At 41.7% G+C, this 12,347-nt stretch overlaps 8 non-coding genes across 8 annotated transcripts; all 8 read right to left on the reverse strand.

The window, feature by feature from the left end:
- Nucleotides 1-1,755: 1,755 nt before the first annotated feature.
- On the reverse strand, nucleotides 1,756-1,828 carry TRNAV-CAC (transfer RNA valine (anticodon CAC)). The gene has a single exon. It is a non-coding gene; the product is annotated as a tRNA-Val (tRNA).
- Nucleotides 1,829-2,100: 272 nt separating this feature from the next.
- TRNAP-UGG (transfer RNA proline (anticodon UGG)) lies at nucleotides 2,101-2,172 on the reverse strand. Its single transcript has one exon. It is a non-coding gene; the product is annotated as a tRNA-Pro (tRNA).
- Nucleotides 2,173-4,487: 2,315 nt separating this feature from the next.
- TRNAP-UGG (transfer RNA proline (anticodon UGG)) lies at nucleotides 4,488-4,559 on the reverse strand. The gene has a single exon. It is a non-coding gene; the product is annotated as a tRNA-Pro (tRNA).
- Nucleotides 4,560-6,528: 1,969 nt separating this feature from the next.
- TRNAV-CAC (transfer RNA valine (anticodon CAC)) lies at nucleotides 6,529-6,601 on the reverse strand. Its single transcript has one exon. It is a non-coding gene; the product is annotated as a tRNA-Val (tRNA).
- A 272-nt stretch (nucleotides 6,602-6,873) lies between these two features.
- Nucleotides 6,874-6,945, reverse strand: TRNAP-UGG (transfer RNA proline (anticodon UGG)). The gene has a single exon. It is a non-coding gene; the product is annotated as a tRNA-Pro (tRNA).
- A 2,325-nt stretch (nucleotides 6,946-9,270) lies between these two features.
- On the reverse strand, nucleotides 9,271-9,342 carry TRNAP-UGG (transfer RNA proline (anticodon UGG)). The gene has a single exon. It is a non-coding gene; the product is annotated as a tRNA-Pro (tRNA).
- Nucleotides 9,343-11,312: 1,970 nt separating this feature from the next.
- Nucleotides 11,313-11,385, reverse strand: TRNAV-CAC (transfer RNA valine (anticodon CAC)). The gene has a single exon. It is a non-coding gene; the product is annotated as a tRNA-Val (tRNA).
- Nucleotides 11,386-11,657: 272 nt separating this feature from the next.
- On the reverse strand, nucleotides 11,658-11,729 carry TRNAP-UGG (transfer RNA proline (anticodon UGG)). Its single transcript has one exon. It is a non-coding gene; the product is annotated as a tRNA-Pro (tRNA).
- Nucleotides 11,730-12,347: the final 618 nt, after the last annotated feature.

A 12,347-nucleotide genomic window follows, 5' to 3' on the forward strand; every position in this document is an offset into this window, starting at 1 on the left:
ATTTCTTCAGTGGCTGAAGCTTAATGAGAAAGAGTAACAAGTTGTTCATAACAACATAAGAAACACATTGTGCATTTTCTCTTAAATACTCCTTCACTTTGTGCCAAAAGAAATACCAAGGTGAATACCTAGGCCACAGATTCAAGCTAAAGATCTTCCTGCTGAATGCAAGGCGCAATAAAAACTGCATATCGCTGACTAAAGCATTCCTTGCATAGCCTCTAACATCATAACATAACTGAGCTGCTAGCAGCAAGCTAACCAATACCTTTCTGAAATGAGAATGACATGTGCTTATCTGCTCAATCAGTGCTCGATCAGGCGAGATTTAGAAAAGGTGGAAAGGGTCCAAGTGGATGCCCCTTCCTTTTTAGGGTGGGTCCTGCTGACTATCATAGGATTGCTTGTAAAAGTGGCCAGGGTCAGAGGAAAAGCTGCCAACACTTCTTAGCGTTCTCTATAGATGCAGCCATTTTCTGTGACTGTAATTTCGGCCTTTTCCCAGAAGTCTCTATTCTGCCTATGCAAATTAACAAAAGCAGTGCTTATTCCTCACTTGCTCAAAGGTCCTTCCTGTCCAGAAAGCTCTGATTAAGCATGCTTATTTTCTTTTTCTGGGATATTTTAAATTGTTTCGCTGTCCAGTCTGTGGCAGTAGAAAGCTGCTTATGATGCCAGGTTTTGATGAATCCCCAAGGTACAAGTACAGAGGAATATATCAGTCTCTAGGATATGGAACTTTTAGCTAACACATCACAATATGTGATGCTTGCCAAGAAAACACTACATTCTGGAGCGCTGATGATCAGAACATTCTGCTCCTGAAGGATAGAAAAGACAGCTTGATTGAAATAAAGTCTGTTTATATTGACGCTCTCTCTCTCCCTATATATACATACATGCGTACACACACACACACAGGTATGTCATGCATTTCTTCAGATTTGTTTCAACCATTTACCATTTATTGGAGAATCCCTACTTTTCAAGTGACTGCAAATGAAGTCATCTCTGGCACTTTTTGTGCAAAGTAAGAGACGCACATGACACCTTTTTATAAAAGTCATCGGTTTCTTTGTTACTGTGTACTTTCAAAGCATGGGGCTTTCACACGTCAGGTAAACCTGATTACCACTACACAACAAAAGCAGATGCAGCTTTCTTATCTATGTCGTGATAGAACAGTTGTGAATTGAGTAGAAGAAGGGCCCTGATGTGATACTTATTACATGCAGCCTGTAAGATAGTCAAACATGCAGGCTAGGAAGGAAGATGCAAATATCAATGTATTAGAAAAACACCTAAAGGCGAGTGATATGCTTTCATTCATGCATGGCTAGGAAAAATCGCCATACTGTTGCAAACATTCTTACACCACCAACTGGAAATAAATGATTCTGACATTAAACGTAAAGGTGACAATGCATTTGTATCATCACCTTGAGAAGGATCATCTTGGAATTGAGCCGAGGGCCTCTGCACTCAAAGCCAGAAACACTCCACTAAAATAAGATTCCTGTTGGTGCCAACAATTCTCCATGTTAATGCTTGTTCTAGGTGAGCAGTGAACCGATTGCAGGGCTCTTTTGAAAGCAAGGTCTGAGAACCAACAGATACATCCACACGCCGATTACTTTAGTGTTTTGAGAGAATTCCCTTTCTTGGAACGAGATTGCATGAAATAATCTTCAGGGCTTGGACAATTCCATGGCAAAACGGCACCTATCAACATTGTAGCCAACACAATATAACAACTGTTTCTGCCCGGTTTCGAACCGGGGACCTTTCGCGTGTGAGGCGAACGTGATAACCACTACACTACAGAAACAGATACCTACAGTTGATTTTTCTGTAATGAAACTGCTCCGAACTGGCTATTCCATGGGCCTCTGGCTTTAGATTTCTTTCATGCAACCTGCCCGACATCCCTAGCTGAACGCTCGTACATGCCATGCAAGACCAGATGTTTGGTATTAGCTCAGACTGGGCAGGGCTGAAGCATGAGACTCTAGCAAAGAATTATCCACTACTGCAAAGAAAAAATTGATGTTGGTTTTGAAACGCAAACTTCAAAACAACTTGAAAAGAGTACCAAGAAAAGGGCTCGTCCGGGATTTGAACCCGGGACCTCTCGCACCCAAAGCGAGAATCATACCCCTAGACCAACGAGCCCTCAAAATCCTCTTACCTCTCAAAAGCTAATACTGGCTCTAAGCCCGCAATGAAGATCATGCTGGTATCTTTATGATGCTTGGTCTGTGAATACGCATGAAAGTCAGTCTCAACTTACCCTTTCTCAAACGATAGCACTATCATTTACAAGTGTCTCCTTTTATTCCGTCCCAGCTTTGGACACGTCTTACAGGAAGTCAGCCCTTATTTATATATTTCTTCAGTGGCTGAAGCTTAATGAGAAAGAGTAACAAGTTGTTCATAACAACATAAGAAACACATTGTGCATTTTCTCTTAAATACTCCTTCACTTTGTGCCAAAAGAAATACCAAGGTGAATACCTAGGCCACAGATTCAAGCTAAAGATCTTCCTGCTGAATGCAAGGCGCAATAAAAACTGCATATCGCTGGACTAAAGCATTCCTTGCATAGCCTCTAACATCATAACATAACTGAGCTGCTAGCAGCAAGCTAACCAATACCTTTCTGAAATGAGAATGACATGTGCTTATCTGCTCAATCAGTGCTCGATCAGGCGAGATTTAGAAAAGGTGGAAAGGGTCCAAGTGGATGCCCCTTCCTTTTTAGGGTGGGTCCTGCTGACTATCATAGGATTGCTTGTAAAAGTGGCCAGGGTCAGAGGAAAAGCTGCCAACACTTCTTAGCGTTCTCTATAGATGCAGCCATTTTCTGTGACTGTAATTTCGGCCTTTTCCCAGAAGTCTCTATTCTGCCTATGCAAATTAACAAAAGCAGTGCTTATTCCTCACTTGCTCAAATGTCCTTCCGGTCCAGAAAGCTCTGATTAAGCATGCTTATTTTCTTTTTCTGGGATATTTTAAATTGTTTCGCTGTCCAGTCTGTGGCAGTAGAAAGCTGCTTATGATGCCAGGTTTTGATGAATCCCCAAGGTACAAGTACAGAGGAATATATCAGTCTCTAGGATATGGAACTTTTAGCTAACACATCACAATATGTGATGCTTGCCAAGAAAACACTACATTCTGGAGCGCTGATGATCAGAACATTCTGCTCCTGAAGGATAGAAAAGACAGCTTGATTGAAATAAAGTCTGTTTATATTGACGCTCTCTCTCTCCCTATATATACATACATGCGTACACACACACACACAGGTATGTCATGCATTTCTTCAGATTTGTTTAAACCATTTACCATTTATTGGAGAATCCCTACTTTTCAAGTGACTGCAAATGAAGCCATCTCTGGCACTTTTTGTGCAAAGTAAGAGACACACATGACACCTTTTTATAAAAGTCATCGGTTTCTTTGTTACTGTGTACTTTCAAAGCATGGGGCTTTCACACGTCAGGTAAACCTGATTACCACTACACAACAAAAGCAGATGCAGCTTTCTTATCTATGTCGTGATAGAACAGTTGTGAATTGAGTAGAAGAAGGGCCCTGATGTGATACTTATTACATGCAGCCTGTAAGATAGTCAAACATGCAGGCTAAGAAGGAAGATGCAAATATCAATGTATTAGAAAAACACCTAAAGGCGAGTGATATGCTTTCATTCATGCATGGCTAGGAAAAATCGCCATACTGTTGCAAACATTCTTACACCACCAACTGGAAATAAATGATTCTGACATTAAACGTAAAGGTGACAATGCATTTGTATCATCACCTTGAGAAGGATCATCTTGGAATTGAGCCGAGGGCCTCTGCACTCAAAGCCAGAAACACTCCACTAAAATAAGATTCCTGTTGGTGCCAACAATTCTCCATGTTAATGCTTGTTCTAGGTGAGCAGTGAACCGATTGCAGGGCTCTTTTGAAAGCAAGGTCTGAGAACCAACAGATACATCCACACGCCGATTACTTTAGTGTTTTGAGAGAATTCCCTTTCTTGGAACGAGATTGCATGAAATAATCTTCAGGGCTTGGACAATTCCATGGCAAAACGGCACCTATCAACATTGTAGCCAACACAATATAACAACTGTTTCTGCCCGGTTTCGAACCGGGGACCTTTCGCGTGTGAGGCGACCGTGATAACCACTACACTACAGAAACAGATACCTACAGTTGATTTTTCTGTAATGAAACTGCTCCGAACTGGCTATTCCATGGGCCTCTGGCTTTAGATTTCTTTCATGCAACCTGCCCGACATCCCTAGCTGAACGCTCGTACATGCCATGCAAGACCAGATGTTTGGTATTAGCTCAGACTGGGCAGGGCTGAAGCATGAGACTCTAGCAAAGAATTATCCACTACTGCAAAGAAAAAATTGATGTTGGTTTTGAAACGCAAACTTCAAAACAACTTGAAAAGAGTACCAAGAAAAGGGCTCGTCCGGGATTTGAACCCGGGACCTCTCGCACCCAAAGCGAGAATCATACCCCTAGACCAACGAGCCCTCAAAATCCTCTTACCTCTCAAAAGCTAATACCGGCTCTAAGCCCGCAATGAAGATCATGCTGGTATCTTTATGATGCTTGGTCTGTGAATACGCATGAAAGTCAGTCTCAACTTACCCTTTCTCAAACGATAGCACTATCATTTACAAGTGTCTCCTTTTATTCCGTCCCAGCTTTGGACACGTCTTACAGGAAGTCAGCCCTTATTTATATATTTCTTCAGTGGCTGAAGCTTAATGAGAAAGAGTAACAAGTTGTTCATAACAACATAAGAAACACATTGTGCATTTTCTCTTAAATACTCCTTCACTTTGTGCCAAAAGAAATACCAAGGTGAATACCTAGGCCACAGATTCAAGCTAAAGATCTTCCTGCTGAATGCAAGGCGCAATAAAAACTGCATATCGCTGACTAAAGCATTCCTTGCATAGCCTCTAACATCATAACATAACTGAGCTGCTAGCAGCAAGCTAACCAATACCTTTCTGAAATGAGAATGACATGTGCTTATCTGCTCAATCAGTGCTCGATCAGGCGAGATTTAGAAAAGGTGGAAAGGGTCCAAGTGGATGCCCCTTCCTTTTTAGGGTGGGTCCTGCTGACTATCATAGGATTGCTTGTAAAAGTGGCCAGGGTCAGAGGAAAAGCTGCCAACACTTCTTAGCGTTCTCTATAGATGCAGCCATTTTCTGTGACTGTAATTTCGGCCTTTTCCCAGAAGTCTCTATTCTGCCTATGCAAATTAACAAAAGCAGTGCTTATTCCTCACTTGCTCAAAGGTCCTTCCTGTCCAGAAAGCTCTGATTAAGCATGCTTATTTTCTTTTTCTGGGATATTTTAAATTGTTTCGCTGTCCAGTCTGTGGCAGTAGAAAGCTGCTTATGATGCCAGGTTTTGATGAATCCCCAAGGTACAAGTACAGAGGAATATATCAGTCTCTAGGATATGGAACTTTTAGCTAACACATCACAATATGTGATGCTTGCCAAGAAAACACTACATTCTGGAGCGCTGATGATCAGAACATTCTGCTCCTGAAGGATAGAAAAGACAGCTTGATTGAAATAAAGTCTGTTTATATTGACGCTCTCTCTCTCCCTATATATACATACATGCGTACACACACACACACAGGTATGTCATGCATTTCTTCAGATTTGTTTCAACCATTTACCATTTATTGGAGAATCCCTACTTTTCAAGTGACTGCAAATGAAGTCATCTCTGGCACTTTTTGTGCAAAGTAAGAGACGCACATGACACCTTTTTATAAAAGTCATCGGTTTCTTTGTTACTGTGTACTTTCAAAGCATGGGGCTTTCACACGTCAGGTAAACCTGATTACCACTACACAACAAAAGCAGATGCAGCTTTCTTATCTATGTCGTGATAGAACAGTTGTGAATTGAGTAGAAGAAGGGCCCTGATGTGATACTTATTACATGCAGCCTGTAAGATAGTCAAACATGCAGGCTAGGAAGGAAGATGCAAATATCAATGTATTAGAAAAACACCTAAAGGCGAGTGATATGCTTTCATTCATGCATGGCTAGGAAAAATCGCCATACTGTTGCAAACATTCTTACACCACCAACTGGAAATAAATGATTCTGACATTAAACGTAAAGGTGACAATGCATTTGTATCATCACCTTGAGAAGGATCATCTTGGAATTGAGCCGAGGGCCTCTGCACTCAAAGCCAGAAACACTCCACTAAAATAAGATTCCTGTTGGTGCCAACAATTCTCCATGTTAATGCTTGTTCTAGGTGAGCAGTGAACCGATTGCAGGGCTCTTTTGAAAGCAAGGTCTGAGAACCAACAGATACATCCACACGCCGATTACTTTAGTGTTTTGAGAGAATTCCCTTTCTTGGAACGAGATTGCATGAAATAATCTTCAGGGCTTGGACAATTCCATGGCAAAACGGCACCTATCAACATTGTAGCCAACACAATATAACAACTGTTTCTGCCCGGTTTCGAACCGGGGACCTTTCGCGTGTGAGGCGAACGTGATAACCACTACACTACAGAAACAGATACCTACAGTTGATTTTTCTGTAATGAAACTGCTCCGAACTGGCTATTCCATGGGCCTCTGGCTTTAGATTTCTTTCATGCAACCTGCCCGACATCCCTAGCTGAACGCTCGTACATGCCATGCAAGACCAGATGTTTGGTATTAGCTCAGACTGGGCAGGGCTGAAGCATGAGACTCTAGCAAAGAATTATCCACTACTGCAAAGAAAAAATTGATGTTGGTTTTGAAACGCAAACTTCAAAACAACTTGAAAAGAGTACCAAGAAAAGGGCTCGTCCGGGATTTGAACCCGGGACCTCTCGCACCCAAAGCGAGAATCATACCCCTAGACCAACGAGCCCTCAAAATCCTCTTACCTCTCAAAAGCTAATACTGGCTCTAAGCCCGCAATGAAGATCATGCTGGTATCTTTATGATGCTTGGTCTGTGAATACGCATGAAAGTCAGTCTCAACTTACCCTTTCTCAAACGATAGCACTATCATTTACAAGTGTCTCCTTTTATTCCGTCCCAGCTTTGGACACGTCTTACAGGAAGTCAGCCCTTATTTATATATTTCTTCAGTGGCTGAAGCTTAATGAGAAAGAGTAACAAGTTGTTCATAACAACATAAGAAACACATTGTGCATTTTCTCTTAAATACTCCTTCACTTTGTGCCAAAAGAAATACCAAGGTGAATACCTAGGCCACAGATTCAAGCTAAAGATCTTCCTGCTGAATGCAAGGCGCAATAAAAACTGCATATCGCTGGACTAAAGCATTCCTTGCATAGCCTCTAACATCATAACATAACTGAGCTGCTAGCAGCAAGCTAACCAATACCTTTCTGAAATGAGAATGACATGTGCTTATCTGCTCAATCAGTGCTCAATCAGGCTCGATCAGGCGAGATTTAGAAAAGGTGGAAAGGGTCCAAGTGGATGCCCCTTCCTTTTTAGGGTGGGTCCTGCTGACTATCATAGGATTGCTTGTAAAAGTGGCCAGGGTCAGAGGAAAAGCTGCCAACACTTCTTAGCGTTCTCTATAGATGCAGCCATTTTCTGTGACTGTAATTTCGGCCTTTTCCCAGAAGTCTCTATTCTGCCTATGCAAATTAACAAAAGCAGTGCTTATTCCTCACTTGCTCAAATGTCCTTCCTGTCCAGAAAGCTCTGATTAAGCATGCTTATTTTCTTTTTCTGGGATATTTTAAATTGTTTCGCTGTCCAGTCTGTGGCAGTAGAAAGCTGCTTATGATGCCAGGTTTTGATGAATCCCCAAGGTACAAGTACAGAGGAATATATCAGTCTCTAGGATATGGAACTTTTAGCTAACACATCACAATATGTGATGCTTGCCAAGAAAACACTACATTCTGGAGCGCTGATGATCAGAACATTCTGCTCCTGAAGGATAGAAAAGACAGCTTGATTGAAATAAAGTCTGTTTATATTGACGCTCTCTCTCTCCCTATATATACATACATGCATACACACACACACACAGGTATGTCATGCATTTCTTCAGATTTGTTTCAACCATTTACCATTTATTGGAGAATCCCTACTTTTCAAGTGACTGCAAATGAAGTCATCTCTGGCACTTTTTGTGCAAAGTAAGAGACACACATGACACCTTATTATAAAAGTCATCGGTTTCTTTGTTACTGTGTACTTTCAAAGCATGGGGCTTTCACACGTCAGGTAAACCTGATTACCACTACACAACAAAAGCAGATGCAGCTTTCTTATCTATGTCGTGATAGAACAGTTGTGAATTGAGTAGAAGAAGGGCCCTGATGTGATACTTATTACATGCAGCCTGTAAGATAGTCAAACATGCAGGCTAGGAAGGAAGATGCAAATATCAATGTATTAGAAAAACACCTAAAGGCGAGTGATATGCTTTCATTCATGCATGGCTAGGAAAAATCGCCATACTGTTGCAAACATTCTTACACCACCAACTGGAAATAAATGATTCTGACATTAAACGTAAAGGTGACAATGCATTTGTATCATCACCTTGAGAAGGATCATCTTGGAATTGAGCCGAGGGCCTCTGCACTCAAAGCCAGAAACACTCCACTAAAATAAGATTCCTGTTGGTGCCAACAATTCTCCATGTTAATGCTTGTTCTAGGTGAGCAGTGAACCGATTGCAGGGCTCTTTTGAAAGCAAGGTCTGAGAACCAACAGATACATCCACACGCCGATTACTTTAGTGTTTTGAGAGAATTCCCTTTCTTGGAACGAGATTGCATGAAATAATCTTCAGGGCTTGGACAATTCCATGGCAAAACGGCACCTATCAACATTGTAGCCAACACAATATAACAACTGTTTCTGCCCGGTTTCGAACCGGGGACCTTTCGCGTGTGAGGCGAACTTGATAACCACTACACTACAGAAACAGATACCTACAGTTGATTTTTCTGTAATGAAACTGCTCCGAACTGGCTATTCCATGGGCCTCTGGCTTTAGATTTCTTTCATGCAACCTGCCCGACATCCCTAGCTGAACGCTCGTACATGCCATGCAAGACCAGATGTTTGGTATTAGCTCAGACTGGGCAGGGCTGAAGCATGAGACTCTAGCAAAGAATTATCCACTACTGCAAAGAAAAAATTGATGTTGGTTTTGAAACGCAAACTTCAAAACAACTTGAAAAGAGTACCAAGAAAAGGGCTCGTCCGGGATTTGAACCCGGGACCTCTCGCACCCAAAGCGAGAATCATACCCCTAGACCAACGAGCCCTCAAAATCCTCTTACCTCTCAAAAGCTAATACCGGCTCTAAGCCCGCAATGAAGATCATGCTGGTATCTTTATGATGCTTGGTCTGTGAAAACGCATGAAAGTCAGTCTCAACTTACCCTTTCTCAAACGATAGCACTATCATTTACAAGTGTCTCCTTTTATTCCGTCCCAGCTTTGGACACGTCTTACAGGAAGTCAGCCCTTATTTATATATTTCTGCAGTGGCTGAAGCTTAATGAGAAAGAGTAACAAGTTGTTCATAACAACATAAGAAACACATTGTGCATTTTCTCTCAAATACTCCTTCACTTTGTGCCAAAAGAAATACCAAGGTGAATACCTAGGCCACAGATTCAAGCTAAAGATCTTCCTGCTGAATGCAAGGCGCAATAAAAACTGCATATCGCTGGACTAAAGCATTCCTTGCATAGCCTCTAACATCATAACATAACTGAGCTGCTAGCAGCAAGCTAACCAATACCTTTCTGAAATGAGAATGACATGTGCTTATCTGCTCAATCAGTGCTCAATCAGGCGAGATTTAGAAAAGGTGGAAAGGGTCCAAGTGGATGCCCCTTCCTTTTTAGGGTGGGTCCTGCTGACTATCATAGGATTGCTTGTAAAAGTGGTCAGGGTCAGAGGAAAAGCTGCCAACACTTCTTAGCGTTCTCTATAGATGCAGCCATTTTCTGTGACTGTAATTTCGGCCTTTTCCCAGAAGTCTCTATTCTGCCTATGCAAATTAACAAAAGCAGTGCTTATTCCTCACTTGCTCAAATGTCCTTCCTGTCCAGAAAGCTCTGATTAAGCATGCTTATTTTCTTTTTCTGGGATATTTTAAATTGTTTCGCTGTCCAGTCTGTGGCAGTAGAAAGCTGCTTATGATGCCAGGTTTTGATGAATCCCCAAGGTACAAGTACAGAGGAATATATCAGTCTCTAGGATATGGAACTTTTAGCTAACACATCACAATATGTGATGCTTGCCAAGAAAACACTACATTCTGGAGCGCTGATGATCAGAACATTCTGCTCCTGAAGGATAGAAAAGACAGCTTGATTGAAATAAAGTCTGTTTATATTGACGCTCTCTCTCTCCCTATATATACATACATGCGTACACACACACACACAGGTATGTCATGCATTTCTTCAGATTTGTTTAAACCATTTACCATTTATTGGAGAATCCCTACTTTTCAAGTGACTGCAAATGAAGCCATCTCTGGCACTTTTTGTGCAAAGTAAGAGACACACATGACACCTTTTTATAAAAGTCATCGGTTTCTTTGTTACTGTGTACTTTCAAAGCATGGGGCTTTCACACGTCAGGTAAACCTGATTACCACTACACAACAAAAGCAGATGCAGCTTTCTTATCTATGTCGTGATAGAACAGTTGTGAATTGAGTAGAAGAAGGGCCCTGATGTGATACTTATTACATGCAGCCTGTAAGATAGTCAAACATGCAGGCTAAGAAGGAAGATGCAAATATCAATGTATTAGAAAAACACCTAAAGGCGAGTGATATGCTTTCATTCATGCATGGCTAGGAAAAATCGCCATACTGTTGCAAACATTCTTACACCACCAACTGGAAATAAATGATTCTGACATTAAACGTAAAGGTGACAATGCATTTGTATCATCACTTTGAGAAGGATCATCTTGGAATTGAGCCGAGGGCCTCTGCACTCAAAGCCAGAAACACTCCACTAAAATAAGATTCCTGTTGGTGCCAACAATTCTCCATGTTAATGCTTGTTCCTGGTGAGCAGTGAACCGATTGCAGGGCTCTTTTGAAAGCAAGGTCTGAGAACCAACAGATACATCCACACGCCGATTACTTTAGTGTTTTGAGAGAATTCCCTTTCTTGGAACGAGATTGCATGAAATAATCTTCAGGGCTTGGACAATTCCATGGCAAAACGGCACCTATCAACATTGTAGCCAACACAATATAACAACTGTTTCTGCCCGGTTTCGAACCGGGGACCTTTCGCGTGTGAGGCGAACGTGATAACCACTACACTACAGAAACAGATACCTACAGTTGATTTTTCTGTAATGAAACTGCTCCGAACTGGCTATTCCATGGGCCTCTGGCTTTAGATTTCTTTCATGCAACCTGCCCGACATCCCTAGCTGAACGCTCGTACATGCCATGCAAGACCAGATGTTTGGTATTAGCTCAGACTGGGCAGGGCTGAAGCATGAGACTCTAGCAAAGAATTATCCACTACTGCAAAGAAAAAATTGATGTTGGTTTTGAAACGCAAACTTCAAAACAACTTGAAAAGAGTACCAAGAAAAGGGCTCGTCCGGGATTTGAACCCGGGACCTCTCGCACCCAAAGCGAGAATCATACCCCTAGACCAACGAGCCCTCAAAATCCTCTTACCTCTCAAAAGCTAATACCGGCTCTAAGCCCGCAATGAAGATCATGCTGGTATCTTTATGATGCTTGGTCTGTGAATACGCATGAAAGTCAGTCTCAACTTACCCTTTCTCAAACGATAGCACTATCATTTACAAGTGTCTCCTTTTATTCCGTCCCAGCTTTGGACACGTCTTACAGGAAGTCAGCCCTTATTTATATATTTCTGCAGTGGCTGAAGCTTAATGAGAAAGAGTAACAAGTTGTTCATAACAACATAAGAAACACATTGTGCATTTTCTCTCAAATACTCCTTCACTTTGTGCCAAAAGAAATACCAAGGTGAATACCTAGGCCACAGATTCAAGCTAAAGATCTTCCTGGTGAAGGCAAGGCGCAATAAAAACTGCATATCGCTGGACTAAAGCATTCCTTGCATAGCCTCTAACATCATAACATAACTGAGCTGCTAGCAGCAAGCTAACCAATACCTTTCTGAAATGAGAATGACATGTGCTTATCTGCTCAATCAGTGCTCAATCAGGCGAGATTTAGAAAAGGTGGAAAGGGTCCAAGTGGATGCCCCTTCCTTTTTAGGGTGGGTCCTGCTGACTATCATAGGATTG

The sequence above is a fragment of the Triturus cristatus genome, chromosome 8 (genome assembly GCF_964204655.1).
Source record: "Triturus cristatus chromosome 8, aTriCri1.1, whole genome shotgun sequence".
NCBI lineage: Eukaryota > Metazoa > Chordata > Amphibia > Caudata > Salamandridae > Triturus > Triturus cristatus.